The 13546-nt window shown below is 43.4% G+C and overlaps 1 protein-coding gene across 1 annotated transcript in view; it reads left to right on the top strand.

The window, feature by feature from the left end:
- Positions 1–13106: 13106 nt before the first annotated feature.
- TMEM177 (transmembrane protein 177) overlaps positions 13107–13546 on the top strand; it is a 4674-nt gene continuing 4234 nt past the window's right edge. Inside the window, exon 1 of the mRNA XM_035332003.1 lies at positions 13107–13233. The gene's annotated coding sequence lies outside the window, so the exon portion shown is untranslated. The remainder of the gene's footprint in view (positions 13234–13546) is intronic.

Below are 13546 nucleotides of genomic sequence, written 5' to 3'. Positions count from 1 at the left end.
TCTGCAGCATCCAAGGAAAAATCAATTCCAGACATATTGTATCAATTTCAACACTTTGTAGGAACTGGCAGAGTTCAAATCTCTTCGCTCTGGATGTCTTGAATCAAATTTGCCTTTCTTTTGTGTAGATACAAATGCAGAATAATCATCCTTACTTTGAGGGAGTTTAATTCAAGTGTGCATCTGTCTAAAGAAATTAAATAAATATGTTGCTCCACATTTGCATACTTCTAAGGGAGAGGAAAGATGTGACTGTTTGCTTTTGGAGGCCAAATTTTGATCCTTTTAATAAGCACCAGCTAACTTTACCCCAGTCTCACATTCTCCAAGGGAATCACAATGGAGCAAAGGCTTAATCTTGTTCCCATTCATGTCAGTAAAAAATTCCCATTCATTTAAATTGGAGCATGAGTGATCCTAAAATATGAGTCAGAATTGCACAATCCAGCTTCCACTGGGGCAAGCTTGAAGGGTCTTTCTTTAACCACAGTCCAGTACATACTCACCCAAGTTCCCTGTGTGCAAAAATATTGGTTTACAAGATGAGGCCTCAAGCCCTGACTCATTCCTTCCTTAACCAAACTTCCACTGCAGTACTGCAAACATTATCCAGGGAGTTAGAGAGTTGTTCTTTTGCCCCTATAGCACCATCACCTTTTTCCTTCCTTCCCTTCACTAAGTCTTGCACTCTGCAAGCCCCCATGTTTTGCCTTGTGCTTTATAGAAACAGCAGAAGCAATAAACTTTCATTTCCCTCTACAAACATTATGAAACTGCTTAATTATTAAAATGTCTGTGCTGTTTCACTGGAGGGAAAAAGTCAAGCCCTGCATGTTCTAATTGTTTGTTTTCTTCTCAGTTTCCTTGGCATAGGGTTATATCTTTTTTTCATTTAAGCTTAAGCAAACATTTCTCCAGACTCAGCATTCAGAAAGTTTCTAGTGAGTTAAACTGGTTGAGGTTCACAACCTTGAATATTTCAGTGGAGATGTGATGAGGGGAGGTGATTTCATTTCATGGCAACATCTTCATAGGACATCTCCTATGAAACTCTGGGACTGGAAGGATGCAGATTGACATATAAAGCCCAAGAGTTACAGTCAAAAACCTTCCTGAGTTTGTAGCTGAGCTATAAGCATTGTATTGCAGAAAGTATTTTCTAGTCAAGACATGGCTAATGCTGTAATAAACCATGGTTCACCAGGTCTTCCTCATCAGCAGGCCCAAGCATGGGCTATCTGCACAGAGAGGCTGTGCATGCAGGACTGCCTCCCTGCACCTCACCACGAGCACACCCTCACCAGTGATGCAGTACTGCAGCCTTTGGTCTGGGGCCGCAGACCAAAGGGCAGCAGCTGTTACCTACTGCCCTAAACCACTCCTGCCCCATGCTGGGACCTAACCCCAGGAGCTGCTGGCAGGGGAGAGATCTCGGTTCCCTTTCCTGATCACAAAACCATAGAATCACAGAATATCCCAACTTGGAAGGCCCTCACAAGGATCACTGAGTCCAGCTCATGGTTCTGTGCAGGACCACCTAAAAATCAGACCATGTGTCTGAGAGCGTTGTCTAAACTTGGCTGCTTGAACTTTGTGCTGTGACCACTGCCCTGAGGGTGCCTGTCCCAGTGCCCGACCACCCTCTGGGTGCAGAACCTCTCCCTAACCCCCAGCCTGACCCTCCCCTGTCCCAGCTCCATGCCGTTCCCTCGGGTCCTGTCTCTGTCCCCAGAGCTCAGCGCCTGCCCCTCTGCTCCCCTCGTGAGGGAGCTGCAGGCCGCCATGAGGCCTCCCCTCAGCCTGCTCTGGGCTGAGCAAACCAAGTGAGAAAATCTGTCTGCAAGCAGCTTGTAGCTTAATGTCTTCAGAGTGTGCCTGCCCTTTCTCATTTATGAGGACTGTGCACTGGCAGATCTTGCAGAGGATTAATGAAGTGGATCTTCACTGCCCCATCTACTTGAGGTTTTGTTAAAGCTGAGTTGTTAAACTCAGTTAGCTGTTGGGATGTCCAGGTAGGATTCATTTGGCATTGGAGACAGGCTGGTAAAAAATGCTGTGTGTGCTACTGCTCCTTTGTCAGGACTATGAGTTGAGTTTTGTGCCTGTGGGATGTGGCATGACCAAGCAGCTATATGTGAAGCATTGGGCCTGCAAATTAAATGAGATGCATCGTGTGATCTGTGCATTCAAGAATGGGGTCACTTCTTGTGGGACAGGGAAATCTGCTCTTAGAGAAGCAAGTGATATTCCTGGACCAAAACAGTTCAGTTTCTGCTTCCTAGGTCTTGCTGTTGTGCAAATATTAAAGAATAAAGAGGGGTAGGATATACTGCTTTTTGTGCACTGCAAAGAAGCTCTTTCCAGTCATATAGTTAAGTTATCTTATAGTTAAGATAAATTCTAATGAAAGGCAATTTATTTGAATAGAAAGAAATTAAAGGTTGGAAAAGTAACACTTTCTGGACAAAGCTGCTGAAGCAAAACATTTCCTTGTCATCCTTGGAAGCAGAGGGGCACTGGGAAAAGGGCAAGTGGAACTGAGTGAAGAAGAGTCTGTCCCACAGCTCTTCACAGGGAGCCTGACCAGACTCAGTTCTGGGGTGAAAATGGCTAGGAACAGCACTGCCAGCTGTCCTGCCCACAGAGGATCCTCTGGTACCAAAGCTGAAGCCTTTCTCCTAAGAACTGTCAGGTAGAAACTGATTTATGGACCGTATCAAAGTCTTTAACCACAATTAACTGGATTCCTCACTGTGTAAGTGCATAAGACACTATCATTGTGGGTTATGAAATGAAACTGGCCCTGGCAGAAGTGATGGAGCTAGCCCACGTTGGTTTAGGCTCAAACTTTAACCTGCTCTCTCGTCATACAGGTTAATGACATGCCACCAGCAGACTCCTCTTAACCACAAACTGGGGAACACAGAAATGCATTTTTCCTGTTGACTGGGACACAAAACACCAGGAAATCTGGCAAGAAAACTCTGGTCTGCTAGCAGCGCTATATGAACACCCCCAAAAGATGGGGTTCAGAAGCTCCTCTCACAACTGCTGCCTTGTGCCAAGGGCTGGCTGGCAGCTGATGGAAATGACTGTAATAATGGACACCTCCAATTAAAAGAGATTATACAGGCTGGGAAACCTGAAATTTTGCCTTATTACTTCAGAGCTTTTATTCTCCTTATACTTGATCGAAAGCCCACAAGAGTCCAAACAAAAGTTTCCATTTCTTTTAGGCTTTGGTTCAATACCTTTGCCAATAACACAGCCTGACTGCTAGCATATGTAATCAAAAGAAGCCTTGCAAGAGGATGTTAAATAGTATTTGTGGGCAGCGGGTGCTCAGCACAGACTTTCATGCTACAGAAAAGTCGCTCCTGAGGTCCTCTAGCAGGGTAAAGACAGTGACATGACTGCTCATGTGGTGGTGCTGGTCAGGCACGATTTGCTTGGACAGACTGATTCTAAAATGACCTGAAAACAGCAAACTTTCCCCTAATAAACCCATTCTGACCTGCAATAACCTGGGAATGCAGGTTGTTGGAGCAGAGGCATGTAGTCTCTGAAAATTAGGAAGTGTTTTTTTTGTTGTTGTTGTTCCTTTCAGCCAGGTTTTTACAGCCGTTTAAACAGATGAACTCTACAAAGACAAAGTTAGTTGCTCTATTATTTTTCCTATATTTTGATGTATATTCACTTTCTCCCTGCAATCCCGCTGGAACAGAAATCAAGACTCTCTTCATTAAAATTCAGAGCTATTAATTTTGGCATCCTCCGCTCAATAAGCGGCTTTATTTCAGATTGCACATTGCCTACATTTTGCACCATAGACAGCTTTGTAGAAAAAAAAAAAAAAGGCAAAAAATACAGCAGCTAATAGTAGAGACAAAGAAAAGACAAAAGGATTAGGATGAACCTATCGGGCATTGGCCTTTTGGGAGAGCAGGAGGTAGGTCAGGACTCCTTTATCCCTGTGGTTGCTGTTATCAGGGATTTTAGGTTCAGAGTTTTTATTAGACATTTTCCCCATATACTATACAAACAATATTAAGCATACAAGTGAACTCCTGATTTTTGTGCAAAATGACTAATTAGCCACTGACCAAATCCTTAGAAGTGGGTCTTAATGCTTATCAAGTATGCATATTGAAAGGAAACAAGACTCAGGTGGCCTGGATCTTGAGGAGACCCACATAATTACTTTTGGGGAGATTTAAGGGAGAGAGGGATGTTACTAACAAGCTGAGTGTCTGTTTTAAAAGCAAGGGAAAAATGCGAAGAAAAAATTATATGTTTTGTTTTCTCCTCTTTTGCTGTGTTTTTTTTTTTTTTTTTTCTCCCCTTCTCTCTCCCCCCTCTCTGCAAATGAAGATCTTCTCACTGCTAATGGATTACTCCATTGCAATGGGTAGGGCTTGAACACAAAGAGGTAGGGTATTTATTTATTTATTTTTTTCCTTCTTTCTTGGCTACAGCTTCTGTCTGTATGTTCCTATACGAGCTGTTCATTCTAGTTGCTCCTTTGCATGAAGCAAAAATAAGAGAGTGTAAGGTTGGCAACTGTATTTAGTAATAGTCATTCTCGCTATGCCCTTTAACTCTTCAGTGAGTGAAATACTGATACCTGAGTGCAGCAAACTGGAATATCAAAGTGGCTTGTAAACTAACATCAGTTCTCACTGGTTACAATGCTGTTCACCTAAGTGTGTTTATATTGCATCAGCCTGTTTAATAATAGAGACAATAAAAACTGCTACATTCATGTGAGCTTGGAAAAGGTCTGTTGATGACTTTGCTGCTTTGAAGGTTGCTTAGGGCTCTGGCTTTCTGTTCCCTGTAAACCTTCTAGGGCTGCGATACCTCATGAAGGCACACAGACTAAACAGTGCTCTGCCTGTTGTGCGGCCAGCAAAGCCTGCTACCTATTTAATCTTAACCGATGGCTGCCTGGTTGTAGGCCAAGGAAGACTAAACAGCAATCCCTGGCTCATGATGTGGTTCCTGCTCTATGTATCATCTCCCCAAATCCATTACCATCATCCCAACCTAAAATATCTTATGCGTGACAGCAAATGTTTTCTGAGATTATACTGCTGCCTTCTATGGCCAATCCTGGAGACAAAGGGCTCTATCAATCACTTCAGTTATTTGTTAGGACACAAATTGTTATCTAAATAATCTCAGTGTTTGCCTATTGACAGCTTCACAGCAGTTGTATCATGTCCACATGTGACTATGCAAGTTATCTTGAATGAAGAAGCTTATCTGTTCTGGTTGATTAGCTTAAATCATTCTTCTGTTAACTTTATATGAAGAAGCCATATGATATAAGTAGATATATTTATTAAACCTTTGTTCCATTTTTGGGGTAAGGACATCATGAGTCATTCTCACTTGACTTTTAGATATCATCAGGCATCTGTGAAGCTGTTCACTGAAAACAACTTAAATATCAGTTCCACCTGATATGGCTGTTCTCAGTCTTGCTTTTAGCATTAAACTATCAACTGCAAGCTAGAAAATAAGGTAATTATCTAATATATGACAATTTATCCTTTGTTTTTTGTGGATAATGTGGTCTGCTCTTCCAAACATAGCTTCTAGCTTTTTCAGTGACAATCCAGCTTGTTAGCTCCCATGTGATTCTTATAGGACAGGTGAGATCAGTTGCTGTTATCAACCCCAGATTAGTAGGGAGATTACTTCTGATGAACGCAAACCATTCCTGGCATTTAATGTTTTCTATTTCAGAGTGAGGATTATAAATTTCACAATTTTCTGAAGCATGATCTGCCGTATACAAATGCTAACTACTGTGATAATAGGCTTTTGCTGACATGCTCTAACAATAGCAAGGTTCCTGCCTTGCATATTCTGTGTTGCAATATTGTGCACCCATGCATCTGCATGTAGTGTGTGAGCCTGACCGTGCTCTGTGGACCTTCTCAGCCCCTTGTTTTTATTTGTTCTTTGGAGGGTATCTTTAACTGGGGGATAAATAATCTATTTGGGGTTTGATTAACATCTCAGAAGGACACTTGAAGAGGATGTAACACCCTCTTGAGGAGAATGTGGTATAAACAATAGCCTGCTAAAACAAAACTGTTTACTGAAAACCAGCATACGTTCCCCTTCAGAGCCTATAGACTGGCTTGGAGCTTGCCTCACAGATCTCAGAAAAGTTTCTCCTCAGGCAGCACTATTTGATGGATGTGAACAAATCCAAAAGAGTTGTTGTTTATACTATGATCATGCTTTATCACTTCCAGTAATGCTGAACCTGCAGTAATTCACTTTCCATTATTCAGACCTGGAATGTGACTGCAGTTTTAGGCAACTCTCCGAAGATGGCATATCAATTTTTGGGGGAGTGACAGTAGATGGCAATCAGATTCTTGGATGCTGGATCAGCTGTGCAGGTCTTCAGTGTTTACTTTGAAATGTAGCCACTGTGTCTTTCTTTTGAGCTTCCATTTGCTGATGAATGCTTATGCTTTGAACCAGCTTTAGAGAACAGTGCATAGCATAAACTTCATCAGACATCACCAGCATCATGTGATTGGAGTAGGAGAAGATGTAAAAATGAACCTGATACTGTGGTATCCAGATTTCATTTTGGCCTAAAGTTATCCTGAAAAAGCAACTTATCTGGGAAGCTAGTATTTAAATAAAGTAACAATCTAGCATTTAGATGCTGATTAAAAATATAAACAAACCTGTCTATTTCTGATCCTACTTACTGCTTAAGTAGGCATGAGCAATTTTGGATTGAATCACTTTATTTAGACTTCTAAGAGAGAATCCCTACAAGGCTTAACTCGGATGCAGAACATAAAAGTTGATCCAGTCACATTTAAAGCGACAAGACATCTAGTCTTAAGGATCCATGTGGTCCGATGAACAGCTCAGACATGGTTATTAAAGTACTGTAGGATCCTTAAGTGACTGATGTGATAGAAACACAGACTGCTCGGTGGCCAAATGCCCTGCTTTTTCCCAAGAACGGAGTCAGTGTGGGACCAGACCCCTCCCCTCCTACACACAGACACATACCACGTTGTCAAAGCAGACAGATTGCACCTGGTTAGGCAGAGGAGAGCAATTGGTTTATAGAGAACAGCCTTGGCTTACTGTGGCTGCTCTCTCCTTTACATACCCTGTATAAGACTTGAATCTGCTCCCACACAGAAGCTGTCCCTTTTCTTCAGTTAAATGTGCTCTCCAAGAAAAAATGTGGGTCACAGCTATGAACAATCCCATCTTCTTATGATGACTTCTTAAGGTATTTTAGCTAAGATTTTCTGCCTAAGGAAGAAAAATAGATGCAACTTGGGGGGGAGGGGGGGGGGACAGGGAGAGATAATTGGAAATATGTAGCAAGATACAATTTATTTTTAAATTACACGCTCCACAGGTTGGGACTGGGGGTGCCTAGCTTTCCAGGTAGCACTGAGCAAGCTGGCCATCTATAGGGAAACAAAAAGAGAATGCTGGATTTTCCAGTGGAAACAGAAAAGTATTCCTGTTCTAAGGAGTTGTCACTTTAACATACAAATTTGCATTTCCTCTGCATTTAATCTGCATGCTTCTATTGCAAACCTTGCCCCAGATTTGGGATGTCTTTTCAGCTGACTTGATTCAGGGTGGAATATGTGCCAGGAGTACACAGCGCTCTTTGTAGGCTTCAAACTTTTGAAAGGAAGTTTTTTGATGTTGTTGTTTTTTCTTCTGAAGATATGGCATCTCTGATTAGATTCCTTCATCCAGCCTCTCCGGGTATACTATCTTTAGAGTTTAAATACTAGAGTCAAGAGACACCTTCTTGCACATCCTTATGCAGTATGCATTGCTAAAGGACCCCTGACTCACACATGTGCTTTACTGAGGCTGTGAAGACAACTTCTTTCAGGGACTTTACTTTCTGCTTTACCATGTAGGTTCTAACAAATTCTAAGTCTAATAACAGTGGTTTGTTTGTGAAATGTGGCCTTAAAAGATAACAGTGCACTCCTTGTTGGAGCTTTTGCTGAAATCTGCCAAAATTATTAAGAAGTGAGTCTGAGTGCATGAAAACTTCTCCAAATCAAGATGACCACCTGATTTTCAGACATGGATGGTCATAGTGTTGGCAAAATCTTTTCACCGTGGAGCAGTGCTTGGTGAGGAACTAGGCTGATTTTCTTAGTGAAAGAGCCCCAGTTTCTGCTTCCTGTCAAATATCATTACTTTTGGAGTATCAGGAAGGGTAAGTATCATGGAGGCTAGATAATAATAATTAAATATGTTAATTATTATAGTGTTGCCTCTAAGAAATGACATCCTTTCCTTTCCAAGACAGGCTGCTTCTAATTCTGAAGGGAAATAGTGCTAATTAGCTGTATTATGAAGATATGTGACACTTTAATTTGCTATAGCTACCTTCCTTTCACTATAGCTAGCTAATTGCAGGACCAAAATTCTTAAAAACAATGTGCAACTGTCCTGGGTACAGCAAGTTTGGTTTGTATGGACTGACAAGAAATCCCAGGCTAGATGATCAACTTCTGTGAGTTTTGTTATGATTTTGCCAAATGATATCATGGCGATGTCTATAACGTCACTAAAATCTAACACTATTTAAAATGCAGCCTGGTATAGCATCTGTCTGCATGACGTGGATAGACCCAAATCAGTTTTCAATAGCAGCAGGCTACTTGAAAGACCACGGAGTTCAGCATGAATTGATTTGCCCAGAATCTGTAGGTGGTTTTCCCTCTCAGCTCTTTGCTTCCAGTATCCAAGCTTTCCACCAGCATCCATGTTACATGTCTGTTAGCCTCAGGAGAAATTGCAATGCATGTTCACATCAGGATTTTTTTAACTAATACAGTTAAAATCTCTTATTACAGAGAATATTCTGTCATGAACCTTCCAACTTCTGGTATATCTGGTTAGAGCTAAAGGAGCTTGTACAATTGGTCCCACCATCTAAAAATGTAAAAGCTAAGCAATAAAAACATGATCACTTGCATGTTTTCCCTTTCCCACAAAGAACCCTCCTGAGTTTTAGGTAGATCTAGACTGGCAGAGGGATACTGTAAAATATAATGCCAAGGGTGTCTGAGTGGAAACAAAGTCAGTCCCACAGTTCTGTTGCTGGCGAAATGCCTCACAGCCTCTTTGCTGCCTTCTAAAACACTGCTAGCTTTTGATCCCTGACTGATTCCAAATTGTTGTACATGGGGAAGATAATCTCTTCCCAGGCCCTCTGTAGACTCTTTGTAGTGCTTTAATTACTTTGATCAATATACCTGCCAACTCCAATGGCACGATCTTTTCATTCTTGAATACCGGGGTTTGAAAGTTTCATCTGAGACCAGAAATGTAACTCCCTGTTCTATTCCCACAGCTGGGTTTCTGAATGCTCACTATTTACTGTATATCACCTATCCTGAGAGGCAGTACAAGCTATGTATTTATCTTGAAGAACATACGCACATCCCAGGAATAAGATAAAGAGCTGGGAACAGATCATCCTTTTCTGCATGAAGCACTTAACAAGGTGACAGGAACTTTTCATCCTACTACTTTTTACATATGTCTTTGATTATCAGCGTAAGACTGGCAGGGCTTCCGGTATTCCAGCCAAACATTAATGAAAGGGAAAATGTTGATTCTAACCTGTGCTATCTGAGCCCATAGCGAAATCCTGGAGTACAGGAGCACAGTTGTATCCCGCACAGCTGGACAGCATGCGTGCTAAGATTACCGCATCAATATAATTTTATTAAAATTGTTAATAGTTTCTACAAAATGTTTCCTTTTTTTTTTTGGTGTTGTTAATCTTACAAAACATTACTGTTTGTTATGCACCACAGAAATGTTGCTCCCAGACTGGTGGACATTTGTGAACTGACCATATTTACTTTGGAGATCACACTAGCAGAACAGAATGTGAGCATACGTGCATTAAGATATATAGAAGTCAGTAAGACTCGATTCTGTACTTAAAAATCAACATTTTACCTAATGTAGCAACAAGGTTTTACACACAATTAGAGAAGCAGGTAATGGTAGGCATCTATCTTCTGGTAAAACAGCAGCAGAACTGTTATTTTTGAATGAGTAACTTAGAGCATGTCCTACAGCACCACCTAGCAGGCTAATTTAAAAGCTGTCTGTATCCCTTGTTTCCTGACTAACGATGTGCTTATACAACAGAAATAGGGTGCACTCCAGTCTTCCGTTGTTTTCCATTCTGTAGCAGCTCATGCTTGAAACCAGAATTATGCCAACGTGCTGCTTAGTAAAGTTGGGATCTCTGCTTTTCACAGTCATGTTTGTTATAAAGCTTTTGAGAGGAAACTATGGTTTGAACCTAATAATAAGCCAGCCTCTAGAGTTTTGCATAAGAAACCACTGGTCTCCAGACATCTCTAGCTTGTATAGAAGGCAGAAGCACCTTTCAGAAAGAACAAGACTATCCAAACTTCATCCAAATTCACCACTAGGGCAAGTCTTAGCAACTCTCAGGCTTTCAAAATCCAGTATCACTCTGTGTGTTTTGGTTAGTGTACAGTCCAGTCTCAAGAAGTCCCTCATCATCTGCATGCATCATTTCTTTGTGCTTCTGTATGGAGGATGAATGTCAATACCTCTTTACAAATGGTAAATTTTGGCAGATGATGAAGCTACACACTGAGGCTGCAGACCCATGACTATTAAAGTTCTCTCCTGGTAAAGGGGGAGATGAAGCTCTCCTTCCCTTTTTTCTGGCTGCCTCCCACCTTGTTACAGCCCTGGCACTCTTCAGACTTTTCTATGATCCCCTTTAGCTCAATAATCTAGAAGAAAATTATTGTAGGTGTTTTGGTTATTGTTGTTGCTTTTGTTTGTTCTCCTGTTAGGATTTTTTTTTCTTTTTTCTGACAATGAGTTAAAAGCAGTTCACAAGAGGGGTTTCATGAATGCCAGATCTAGAAAACATAAGCGCCTCAAAGGGAGACAGAGGTGGGGAAGGTAAGATCTTTTCCCTGACTTCTCCCTTTGGGTGGCAGCAAATTGTTAATCTGCCATACTGCATAACACCATAACCTAAGGCTAGAAATGTGTCCTCTCACAAAGGAATGTGTTCTCTTAGCAATTAAAAACTTGTTCATTGGAAGTTAAAACCACGGCTGTCATTAACAGCCTTTGTTCACAGCAGGGAGAGATGGTGGCTGGGCCTGGCCATGTCTATTTAGCACTAGCATTTCTATAATGCTGGGAACAAGCAGATCATCAGGTAGAGAAATGATCAAAGTGGTATCTTTATTAGGATACTTTCATAGAAGTTGTGGCAGATCTCAATTTGAATGAAAACTCCTAAGTATTAAGTTCATGATATTAATCCTTTTATATGAAGGTAAATCTCAGACCAGAAGTTCAGAGAAATGAACCTTTTACTGATAAGAGATGCCTTTATCAGGTGCTGCTACAAAGATCTCTCAAAATTAATCCAAGTAGATAATAACAGTGGGTTGCTTTTATGCTTATTCTGCTGTTTCTCAACTCACTGAAAAACATTGTCCCCTTGCTTTGTTTAAAAACTGATTACCTAGTTGACTGCTCAGTGTGAAGGGACATTTTTAAATGACTGTAAACCACCAATGCATACCTTTCTTACAGAAGAGGCAAAACCAGTTTTCCAGTATACGCCACCTCAATGAAATTCTAGGGTGGCTGAAAGCTATTCTGTGTTCTTGTTTTGCAAGGACCATACAACTCAAGGGCAAGGCTGGCCTTAATGGAGCCATGTGCTCAGAAGCCAGATCTTAACTGGCCTTAATGTGCCACTCTGTGACCCACCACCCCTGACACACCAGCAAAACTGAGCTTTCAAGGAAGAGGCAGACCTGCTCTGGGCTTTCTTAGAGTTTCCAGGTTGTAGAACAAACTCATGAATGAATAGGGAGAAACTGTACTGGCTGCCATCAGCTTTGAGCAAATTGTAAGTCATATAACAAAAACACACTGCATCTGTTATTTTCTTATTAGGGATGATAGAAAACAAGTCATGTGGCAGATGTAAGTTATGCCACTGAATGCATTCTTACTATGTGTTCCTGTACTATTATTGAATCATAGAATATGCTGAGTTGGAGAGGACCCATAAGGATCATGGAGTCAAATCCCTGGGTCCACACAGATCTAACTAAAATTCAGACCATGTATCTGAGAGCATTGTCAGGCCGGGTGCTGTGACCACTTCCCTGGGGGGGGAGGCTGTCCCTGTGCCCAGCTACCCTTGCAGTAAAGAGCCTTTCCCTAACCCCCAGCCTGACCCTCCCCTGTCCCAGCTCCATGCCGTTCCCTCGGGTCCTGTCGCTGTCCCCAGAGAGCAGAGCTCAGCGCCTGCCCCTCCGCTCCCCTCGTGAGGGAGCTGCAGGCCGCCATGAGGCCTCCCCTCAGCCTGCTCTGGGCTGAGCAAACCAAGCGTCTTCCCCTCTAGATCCTTCACCATCTTTGTTGCCTCTACAGTGGAAGGGATCTATTGATTAAAATATATACTAAAAAAACGTTTAAGCAGGAAAAACACAGGTTTCCCTTATGTGACACCACTGGGATTGCTCTGTGCTAATACAAGGCTGGGGCTCTCTCTACACACACAACGGTTGCTTGCTGCTGAGCTAGGTGGGGTTTGCACAGCTGTCCCCAGTGTGCCAGACCAGACCCGTGGCTCTTCCAGCTGGCACCACCACCCGCTTCAACAGCTGCTGAGTTTGTGTGGCTGCAGGGCCAGCAGGCTGCATGCCCGGGGACGAGGTGCCTGGGGTGTCCAAGGCCTTGCTCTTTGCCTCCATGCTGCAGGCAGGGAGCAATGGCCGGCCACATCGCCCCCGCGGGGATTTGTGTCGCTGATGTGCCTGGGGCCAGGGATCATCCACAAGTTTTGCGAGTACAACAAGCCCAAAGTACAGCCTAGGAGCAAACAGCGCAGACCTAACAGGAGATGCAGCCAGGCTGCTGTGCTGCGCATCGGGGCGCTATTTAAGCACGGCTGCGTTTTTTGGAGACCTGCTCCCCGTGGAAAGGAGGGCGTTCAAGCTGCGAAACGCTCCGCCGAAAGCACGAATCCGGTCACCCACGCCCCTGAAGGGCAGCCCTGCTGCTATGGCGCCGCGGCCCGCCCCTTCCCTTCCCCTTCCGCCTCTTGACGGCAACGGGGCGGCCGCTGCCCGGGGAGCCCCACCTCGGCCGCGGCGTGGAGCCCCGGTAGGTGCGGGCGGGGGGAGGCGAGGCCGCCGGTACGTGCCAGGGGCTGGCCACCCCCTCGCTGCCCCTCGGGATGCGGAGGCTTTTCCCGGGGCTCTGCGGGGACGGGCGGGGGGCAGGACGGCTGTGAGGCCGGCCCCGATCCCATTCTCTGTCCCGATCCCGGCCGTGGCCCCAGGGGCGCCATGGCCCGGGGCCGAGGGCAGGTCGGGGCCTGGCTTTGGGCTGGGATGCAAGGATGCAAGGCCTTGGCCACCTCGCAATGCTATTTCGTAAAGCCTTTTTTTTTTTTTTTTTTTTTTTTTTTTTTTTT

The sequence above is a fragment of the Oxyura jamaicensis genome, chromosome 7 (assembly GCF_011077185.1).
Source record: "Oxyura jamaicensis isolate SHBP4307 breed ruddy duck chromosome 7, BPBGC_Ojam_1.0, whole genome shotgun sequence".
NCBI classification, from domain to species: Eukaryota; Metazoa; Chordata; class Aves; order Anseriformes; family Anatidae; genus Oxyura; species Oxyura jamaicensis.
The sequence above is the reverse complement of the archived record's forward strand: the minus strand, read 5'-3'. Positions and strand labels throughout refer to the sequence as shown.